The sequence below is a fragment of the Chlamydotis macqueenii genome, chromosome 23 (genome assembly GCF_036417535.1).
Source record: "Chlamydotis macqueenii isolate bChlMac1 chromosome 23, bChlMac1.mat, whole genome shotgun sequence".
NCBI classification, from domain to species: Eukaryota; Metazoa; Chordata; class Aves; order Otidiformes; family Otididae; genus Chlamydotis; species Chlamydotis macqueenii.
Window position 1 is genome coordinate 235,004 of NC_141578.1, and position 10,327 is coordinate 245,330.

The following is a 10,327-nucleotide window of genomic DNA, read 5'->3' on the forward strand; positions in this document are numbered from 1 at the left end:
AAGTTTTTTTCTATGGGGGAGAGAGTCCAGTAGGTCAATAGCCTTGCATTAGGCTATTCTGTACAATGCTAAGATAAGAGGGTCCATGAGCAGCAGAACTCAAGAACCCTGTTTTCCTGCAGATCTGGGTAGGTTTTTGCCTTTGTTCTCACCTCCTCCAGCTATAGGACCCCAGCCTGGCAGTATGCAGATGATGATTAGCCAAGGCTGGGTTGCTTCCCTAGGTGGGGTAATTACTAGAATCTTCAACTCAGAACAAGGGCTTTTCCTGGAACTTGCAACCATCTGCCCTATTCAAACTTGGCTGAGACAGCCAGTGAGCCTAAAAATTATTGCAGAGTACTGACAGAAAGAGCATGTGCATAAACTTCAGTTCTCCAGGAAATCAAGCTAGCACTGTCCTTCACTTCCTCCATCAGCCCCACGGGAGCTGGTGCAGTAACCTCTGGAAATAAAAAACTTGGAGCTTTTGCTCTGCCCTGGCAGGGTCCTTGCTCTGTCAGAGAAACGGAAACAATTTAAAATACATCGAAGTCATTCCCTGCCACAAAACTCAGCTGGATGCCTTTCCAGCCAGCACACAAAGATGCCTTTCCCCAAACAAGAACACAGGACTCAAAGAAACAAATTGGATTATCGATCCATTGCAAAAAGGCAAGTACCTGTGAAAAACTGGAGAATTCAAAAGAGCACATGTTCTGCTCTATTTCCTCAGCGACATGACAAGGTTTAAGTTACTGACAGGATAATTTAACAGCGTGAAAGCTTAAACATTAAGCTAAATGTTCTACCTTCTGCTCTTCAGCTAGTGGTTCTTCAGCAAATTCTTTCACAGTAGGTTCTAGCTCATCTGGCTTTTGATGCTTGTCCAAAGCAGCCAGCACAGCATCATGAAGAGTCAGAAAGAACCTTTCTTTGCTGAGTCAGCTGTCAAAGAAATAATTCTTCTCAAAGTCTGCTATCACAGAGGCTATAAAAAATGGGGGGGGGGGGGTAAATAAAGCAGCAAAATCACACCAAGCAGTACAGCTAAAACATTTCACTTAAGTTTAAAACTTATCCTTGGAGATAAGTCAGTATTAGTAAACAAATACTGTACTCACAGTGACAGCCAAGGACTGTAACAACAATATTGTGAAACATATGGATCATCTGTGGAAAGAATTCTGTACAGGAATTACTTCAGAGCAATTCTGCATTACACAAATGCACTAGAAGGTAAAACATAAACAGGGAAATAAAACCTCCCTTGTAGAGTTTTATCTCTGAAGAAAAACTTTATTCTGGTATCTCAAATCCTGTTAGTTGAGCACTGAACAGCCAAGTTGTTCGAGATCTTAATGAACGCTGACTCCAGCACCAGGCCAGACCCCATGCTGGCCCTCCTACAGTTCACTGCACAGCACGCAGTGTGATTTCTTCACTTCAGCAAAAAGTTCTCACAGGAACAGGCTAACTGGAAACATCCCTCCACACAGAGATACCATGCCCATGTGTAAATGAGAATAGGAACTCATATTTTCAATTGTCACCTGTAATTCCGGTTGTCTTAATTTTCATGTCCAACATTTTTAGATGGATCAACTCAGTGTTAAGGGAATCAGATTTAGAGGGGATAGATTGCCACCATTTTCTCAATGCCTGACCTTTTGTAATGAAAAGATCTCAAAGTAGTTTTGGTGGTTAGTTTTTTTTTTTTTTTAAGGGCAATGAAACATTATTTCAGAGAATCACAGAATTTCAAAATATGGGAGGAATCTTGAAAAACATTGACTTTATCCCTCTTTCCCAATGGGAGGGTCATTCAATGGGTGGCAAATAAATCTGCAAGGATTTTCGGGACATCAGCTCAGTCCACAATTATTCCCAGTAGGTGCTAGTCTAACCTGTTATTAAACAAAAATCTTTTGAAGTTGAGCTACAGGGTTTGAGGGAGCTGACTGAGAATCCATCTGGAACTGTATCTTTCTGAGAAGCACAGCTACATGAAATTTATTTTTGCTAAATATATATCTGCATTGGCTAGGATCCCCACCTGAATATTTAAAAGTTCAACACATACTTCAAAGAAAAGGCTAATGAGGCAGTCAGCAATAAAAACAAAATCACTCTAGGAGAAGACAGCTGGTAGTTTTATATCTGATACTTTGAAAGAAGAGCATTTTTTAAAAGTGTCCAGGTAGAAGAAAAAACGCCAAAATGGAAAAAAAACTCGAATTAGACGTTTTTATAAATGTGTTTGTAGTTTAATGATTCCAGAACTGGTAAAAATGGATTACATGCTTTTGCATGTCTTTTGGGTGGATAGTGGGGCTTTTTTTTTTTTTTTAAAAAAAAGTCCTTTAATGGGAATTTATTAATTTCTGAAACTCGATAGCTAAATCTTGCACCCTTAAAGGTCAACTGGGAGATGGGCAGATTGTTAGGCAGCAGGGCCTTTAGGTGAACAAGAAACATAGGCCACTAGGTAAACTTCAGATTTCACATTTATGTGCAGTTACGTTGCTTTCCTGTCGTGGTAACTCTGAACCTATCAAATCCACAAATTGCAGCATGTTGAAGTCTAAAATAATGGTGTGAACTGGACATGGCAAATACATTGGCTGCTCTTCCTGACCTGACTGTCCTGAGGAACTATCCACTGCAGAGCCTGTGAAAGGCAAGCTCTTCTCCCGCCGCCCTTGTTTTCAGTTTTCAGTCCCATGTGAAAGCCTGGGGATGCACACTGCGCATCGGCTGCTCCCACCAAGAGCGTCCTAGAGCTGAGTTTGTCTCCATGCTTAGACTAATGTACTGCATTAACTGAAGATGACAAGGAATTGCTGCCTGTGTAACATTACTTCACCAGTTTCTCTATACATGGTATCTAAGATGGAAAATGGAGAGTGCACCAGTGGTTGGAAGAAGGCCCAGGAAGCAGAAAATTTTTTTGCTGCAAGTAAGACAGCACTGTGAATCATATGATATTTCTTCTCTGATGGTAAAAAACACATGTGAAATAACACTAAATATAGCACCAAGCCACATGAGTATGCAAAGGAGCAGGTGACTTAGGCAAGCCTCGGATGTGGTTAAGCAGAGGGCCTTCAGCCACCAAATAGTACAACGGTACCTCACTCTTGCACACCTTGAAATGGTCTGTGATACTGGAATCTGACTTGTTACTTCTACCTTTCAGAAAATAAAAGGAAAAAACAAAGATTGCCCACGGCCATTGCCTTTCTGAGTAACAGTAAGCTGACCCTTACTGGCTGAGTTCTGCAGACCTTTGATTCATCTACTTTTTTTTTTTTGTACAGCAGCTGGTCACAGAATGGACAGATTTAATCAATTCTTCTTTCTTAATAGTTCCAAATGTGTTTTTTAATTTTTATAACTCAAGAAAGGAAAAGTCACTTGCTGCATTTTTGTACGTCAGAAGATGATGTTGAATTATCTATCACTTCCACTTCCTAAGCACCTTGGTGCCATGTCTTCCAGACCACTGTCTTTCAACCCATTTCTCAAACAGTGGCTTTTACAAATCGCATATAACTGATTGAAATATATCTTCTGAAGACAGTCCATTCCATGAAGTTCCTTTCATTGTCTAAGACAATTCAGAAAATTCAGATAAAGAGGGATATGAGCGACTCTAGAAGATGCACAGCAGCCAATCATAGTCAAGATGAGAAATCCTCTAATCATGATAATCATAGCTGCCTTTCAAGTATTTTGTACTTGCAAAAAGCAGTGGAACAAATTCCTCATAAGCAAGGGAATTCTCTCACTTCTATGGGGAAAAAGAAGAAAATCTCACTTGGCAAAATTAATTCTTTCATCTGAGGATAGGATATGTTGAATACTTCAATTGCTAGTTAATTCACCCAGTAAGCTGAGCTACTATTGCTCTATCACATAAAGCATGTGTAAAGAAATACAGCAGTAATATTTGCTTATTTTAATACAGCAAATATATATATGCTTCATAGAAACATTTACAGCCCTTTCAGTACTGGCAAGTTAAAAACGTTGTCCTCAGTAACATAAAACCAAGCACCTCAAATAAACAGACTAGATAAATATACTTCTAAAGCTGGCCCTGGGTGGTGGTAGAGGTGGAGCAGACACAAGAGTATTTAAGATCCTTTCTTTCCACTGCAGTGTCAGACAGACTCAGTTAAATTAATGCCCTCATTTCGCTTTTGTCTAGAGGCACTGCTTTCATGTCCACCTGAAAAAGAAAGGCAGTTTTATTAGGGTTTTTATCTCCCCAATGCAGGCTCTTAGAAACCTCTGCTGACTGAAAAAGTACCATTTACCTTGCGTAACAAATAGGTTTTGAAGTGATTCAAGTTTGTGAAAGAGATGGAAGAACAGCACTGAAGATTTTGATACCTTCAGTCTCCCTTGCCTGTAAAACAAAAGTTCTATCTATGAGGGCTGTACCTCGCAGGAGCTATTTTTCCCTGACTGTCCGTGTTCTAGTCTGCAAGGTCCTACCCTGAGGACAGAGTCTGTCTGGTCACATCGTTCACTACACTGCATACTGGTAGCGGCACTGGCAGCATGGAGCTAATTACCGTGAACTAATCTGCTTCTCTGGCAATTAAAAACATACCTTCAGCACATCTTTCACGGATGACAGTTGGCTGGTTTAATATAAAATAAGCCACATTATTTTCAATGCTCATTACAGAAAACATACACTATACCCGTGTCTTACTAACCTTGTCCTTCTATTATTCAATTTTTAGCAAATCTATCAGCATGGCATTGGGAACGTACCCGTGTGGCAGAAGCAAAGCTCTCTACTATTGCATTGCCTAATTCTCTAGGATGCAGGTCTTGAAAATAAAGTGTTAAAAAGGCCCATGCCCTGCCTGTTTTCCCATCACCAGGAGAACCTGTGAGTCACTGTAGCACATGCACAGTCTTTATTGTGAAAACAATAACAAAACAAAACCAGACTGAGAAAAGCAGGTCAGCAAAAAAATGCCAAACAGCTTTGGAAATGACAGCAGTGCAGCTTCCACCATGGAGACAGCACAGATGGACACCAGGAGCTCCCTAGGTCCAAGCAGGCTGAGCAAGGGATCTGAATCACTCCACAGTACAGATACTTACGCATTCTTCAGTTTTCAAGAGTTTGAATCAAATGAACTGAGTCTGAATGGTCAGCCCCAGGCATTCAAGGGAAGAAGCTGGATTACAGAGAGAGACAGAACATTTGTTTTTTGTTTCCTCTTACAGCTCTGTAGACAGATAAACTTCTATAAATATTCATGTCTGGAATCTGTCCCAGCACCACCATCTTCATTCTGAAATGAGATGTTTATTAGGTTTTCACTGAGAACAGAGAAAAACCATCTGTTCCCAAAAGCTTGGTTGCCACTTCTCTCCTCTTCACTGGATACACCAACTGTAACTTAAGAGGGTGTGAGTACAAAAATGTATTCACTCATAATTAGGGTTCTTCAAACCCTAAAACAAACACAGCCTTCAGGTACACTGGTGCCCTCAAGAATGTATAATGTCTCATTTCTAGCTCTGGAACACTTGGATTATTGTCACTACGCTAGGAAGCACGTTCCCTCTCTGTCTCTCCACAGCCCTCCTCAAAGACAGATCTACACAGACAGGTGGAGGCAGCTATAACTTGTGCTTAGAGCCAGCTGCACGCAGGCTAAGTCTGACGCAGAGGCTGTGCAGCAGCAGTAGTGCAGGGTTTTGCCTCAAAGGAGAATATCTTGGTTTGGTACTGTGCTTTGCTAATGGAGCTGCTTGGTTTTGGGGCAGGTTCTGGTCAGTTCAGGCTATGAGTGGAATACCCATGTGGCTGACTGGTTGGTTGCTGGAGAACTGGAAGGCAGTGGGCCCTGACTTACGGAAAATCATTGAAAGACACTGTATTCAAAGCAATCTGTTTGCAGATAACTTCCCAAGCTTTTTTGAGTGTTGTCAGCAAAATGTTCTCACTGGTAGGAAATTGAAAAGCAGTTACATATCCTGAAGGTAGTATGGACAACAGGGATACTTAACTGAACAGTGGCTGCAGAAATGCCCTTTCACAATGCTCATTAAATCCCACGGCAAACCCAAGAACATAAATCTGAGCTAAGGTAATACAGTGACAGCAACTGAAATTCCTCCTGAAGGTATCCTTTCAGAGCCACTCTGGATCAGATCACAAGCAGTTTGATATTTGCAGTAACTGAGTTATTTCCTACCTCTTTTCCAGTTACTCTAGACACTTTCGTCTACTCGTCTGTTCAGACAAGCACCTCCATATCACGGTGAATCTCCTGAGGTGTGGCTTGGATTTATGAATTACTCTCCTGTTTGGATAAAGAGCTGATACACTGAGTAACGTGTGCCTGATGTAACCTCCCTCCCCTATCACAAACTGAGCTTACGGAGAAGATAAAGTAACTTGGTAAATGGCAGTGAAGACTGAGGAACGTACTTGAAATAAAGGCACAACATCTCATTTTAATCCCTATAGAAGTGTGTGTACAGATGACCTCTCCTGGCTGATGCCTACACCACAATAAGTCTTCAATAGCATGGTACATCTGCAGAAGGGACCAACCCAGAGGACATGAACTCAAAGAGATAGCATTTGGGATAGCATTAGAGAGACTCCAGAATGACCTGACTGAAGCATTTACAAAAATGAAACAGCTTTTTCATTATCACATGTATAACTATTTCTAAAACATCAACTCTAAGAAAAACTAGTATTTTGTTTTAAAAGTTACAAGTGCCTGTGTGACCTAATTGTGATCATGAAGAACATAAATCCCATGGTGATCGCTAAACAGACATCAAGGCCAAAAGAAAGCACGTCAGCAAAAGTTAAAAGCCAGATAATGTTTGAACAAAAGACAGCAAATACGAGCAGTAAAAAGATGCAAAATTACCTCCAACTCAGCCCCAGCATTTGCAAATTGCAGACAGTATAAATGGTAAAATGTGAAAAGCTTCGTTGGCACATCTAGACCAAGCCAGTCCTGGAAGTAGCTGAAAATAAGGACAACAAATCACAATTCAAATCTCCAGACTTTTTAAAAGGACTTCAGTTCCTAGGAAAAACCACATCATATTGGGGATCTTTCTCTTTATGAGAAAACCTGCACAACGGTTGACATGAGAATGTGGCCCCAGCTGGCAGCTAGACTATTTCCTTCTTGGGGGATCTGGGAAGCAACAACAATGATCAGTTTTCCCTGTATAGAATTCATTGCAAATTAATTTCAATACAATTCTTTCAGTGGATACTTCGAGGGATCTCTTTTCTAGGGGGATGGCCACTGCTTTGTCTTGCCCTCCCAAAACATCCACTTCTCCCTTTAATACACACTCCAAATCCTAGGTGGCTTTTTTGTCACTTACAAAATGATATTTATCCCATCTTCACAGGATGGGAACGTTCAGAATTTTTTTAAGAAAAGGGAGCATGTTAAATACCACACTAGCAGACAGTGTATCCTACGCAAATCAGAAAAATAATCATCTATTACTTTGTTATTTTTTGTTTGCAACCACAAACATGCTAATGAACAGGTACCCACGACAGACAAACTGCTTGAAATTAAAATCCTGTAATAGCTTTATTTTCATAGTTGTTATAGAAATGTATAACAGTTCTCCTCTGATCTGCAAACCAACATGAGACTAGAATATAACATCTTGTTTGATTTCACAATCACTTCTGCCAATACAACTGGACTTCCGCTTGAAATGCTATGTGTAGTTTCCATTACAGTGTTCTTCACGGAATCCCTAGGCCTTCTGCAGCACTAGGAGAAAGGCCAACACTATCTACAGAATTAAGAGTTGCTGCTTCAGAGAATGGTTTCAATTAGCATGGGTAGTTCATTGCCAGATTTGGGAAGTTGTTTGACACCATTTGTTAAAACGGCCTCTTAGCCAAGAAAAGGAAACTGAAGGGAAGTAAATAGTTAAATTCTCTTTTGTCATCTAGTTTTGGGAAAAGAATTAATTCTCCCATCTTACAAAGAGGCCAGGAAAAAAATCAGGATGTAATGCTCTGTCAGTGGTTCCCTAAGAAAACTTACAGAAAAACAAAGAAAAGCTAGATAAAAATTTAAGGGAAAAATGGAAAACTCAACAATCTATGATAACAAAATGTTTACGTTTATGTTTATTGCACTGCAATGCAAAATCCACAGAAGCCAGTTTAGGAGACCATGTGGTTTTAAAATAAACCTCAAAGACCAAGCTATCAGAGACACTAAACACAATTTCCATGTGGAAGATTTTATTTACCTCCTTACACTAAAGATTTTTAAGGACTCATCTTGGAACTACTTACACTGATGCAAGAGAGAATCTCATTAATTTGTTATACAGGTGTGCAAAAGCTTGGAAAATGTGAAACCAAAAGCAAAATACAATGTTTACATTCTAGAGGCTAGCAGTGAAATTTCACTCCAGTTTTAGCCAATGAATTTTAGCTTGTACTGACCAGTGAGAGATGGGAGAGATATGCAATATTTATTACCTAATATGTTTGTCTGCTGAAATTTAGGAAAGTTTAAAGTTATTTTAGTCTATCCCTGAAAACAATTAGCTGTAGAGCATGATATAATCCCTAACTGTCCTAGAAAAATCTTCATATTATGCTTAGAAAATCTTCATTGTATGCTTAGAAGTAAGTAGGCTGCTGCTGTAACTATTTCAGGTTCACTTACATTAGGCATCATCTGGAAGAAGTGTCCTAGTTTCAGCTCAGTCACCAGCATCACAGGTGCTCCAATCGCTGCTGCTAACCGAACAGAAATATTTTATTAGAGAGGCCTAACAGAACCATTTACTTACTTGTCCTCACTAAACAAGTAGGTACGGCCCATGTAACACCACTAACGTAGAAAAATAACCAGGGGACAATTAACATGCTGCAATGCATAGTACAAATTCGAGAATACTCAAGCTGAAAGAGTTTTCTGTAGACACATATTTGGCCTAAAGGGACTATTCTTAGGCACAACAGAACAATGCAACAAAGGATTTTGTTTTTATAATTTCACCTGAGTAATAAGGTACTTCTCTTGCAAGTCAGACTTTGGAATAAACTCTTTATTAAACAAAGTTATTTCTATACTGCAGTGAAGCAAGTACAGACATTCAGATAAGAAGTATGATAAAAACACTACTATATATATCATTACATTATTACATTCTCTTTCCCCCCCTGAAAAAAAAAAAGAGATCATGAAGTCAAGTACCCAAGAATTTGGAAGAAGTGGCAGAATTAAGGGTGCATGAACAATTTTCTGTTTGGCTTTTTGGGTATATTCACTAAAATACAGTTTTAAACTGCATGAACATATCCTGTTGTCCCCACAGGATCCTAGCTTCCGTCATGGCACATCATGTGCTGTAAGTACGATGTAAGTACAGTACATAATATAACATCCACAGAGAGGGTCTCTGAATTCATCATGGGTTCGTAACTTCATATCTCACAAATTGTTTAGATTAAACGTCAGCCTGTACTCAGAAATCAGTGATTTGAGATAAGTGTTTGGAAGCTTAAAAAATCCAGCCCAGCTCACCTGTGTTCTTCCACCTGTTCCAGAAACAGCACAGCTGACAACCAATCTTTTGAGAAAGGAGCTGCAAATATTGCATAACCCCACAGCTATTAGCTCCTGTAAAACAGAAACAGAAGGAAGCAGAAAAAACTCAGATGAATTACTTACCTTCACAGAAGTAGCTTATCAGGAATTCCTTTCCTTTTGCTCACACTTGCAGGTTGCTCATCTGCATTGCTAAGCTCAGGAAACTTTCTGGAAAGTAAGGTCTCCCATGGTTAAATGAGCTCTCTTAAAAGGCATACAGTTTTCACAGCTCATGGACCCAGAAATTCAGCTCCTTCTTTTAAATAAATCCACTTAGAACCCCAAAGCTATGAAGCACTGACTTTCAAGCTAACTTTTGGCAAATCTCAGTACACAGCATAGTACACCTGGACAAAAGCTGAGTGGAAAAGACATTCTCTTTGTATTTTTCCCCAGAGGCTTCGAGAAGTCAGGGCAGCTTCCTTACTGGCTTAGTTCCATTCCAGTAAAGATCCAAAGCCATCACAACAAGCTAAACATGGAGCAGTGCAGAACACCTAATGCTAACTAACTCTAGCATGCTGGCAACTAACTTCCCATTCACTGGGAATATACAAAGGCCTCTTGGTCAAAGAAGGCCATGTTTTGGCCTTCACGTTGTTGGCTTATAACATCCACTTTCCCTAGGGAAGGGTAACAAGTTGCTACAAAACCATCATCTGGTACATTCACTCTGTCCTTGCAATTCTACCACAGTCAGG

At 39.9% G+C, this 10,327-nt stretch overlaps 1 long non-coding RNA gene across 3 annotated transcripts; it reads right to left on the reverse strand.

Annotated features, from left to right (window-relative positions):
• Positions 1-953: 953 nt before the first annotated feature.
• LOC147597929 (uncharacterized) lies at positions 954-9,894 on the reverse strand. Of its 3 annotated transcripts, none has more exons than XR_015260957.1 (6): positions 9,708-9,894; positions 8,697-8,767; positions 6,903-7,002; positions 5,107-5,183; positions 4,302-4,393; positions 954-4,213 (listed from the first exon to the last, which is right to left on the reverse strand). It is a non-coding gene; the product is annotated as an uncharacterized LOC147597929 (long non-coding RNA). The 3 variants fall into 3 exon arrangements; XR_015260958.1 differs by lacking the exon at positions 9,708-9,894 and adding an exon at positions 9,561-9,650; XR_015260959.1 differs by lacking the exon at positions 4,302-4,393.
• Between the last annotated feature and the right edge of the window lie 433 nt (positions 9,895-10,327).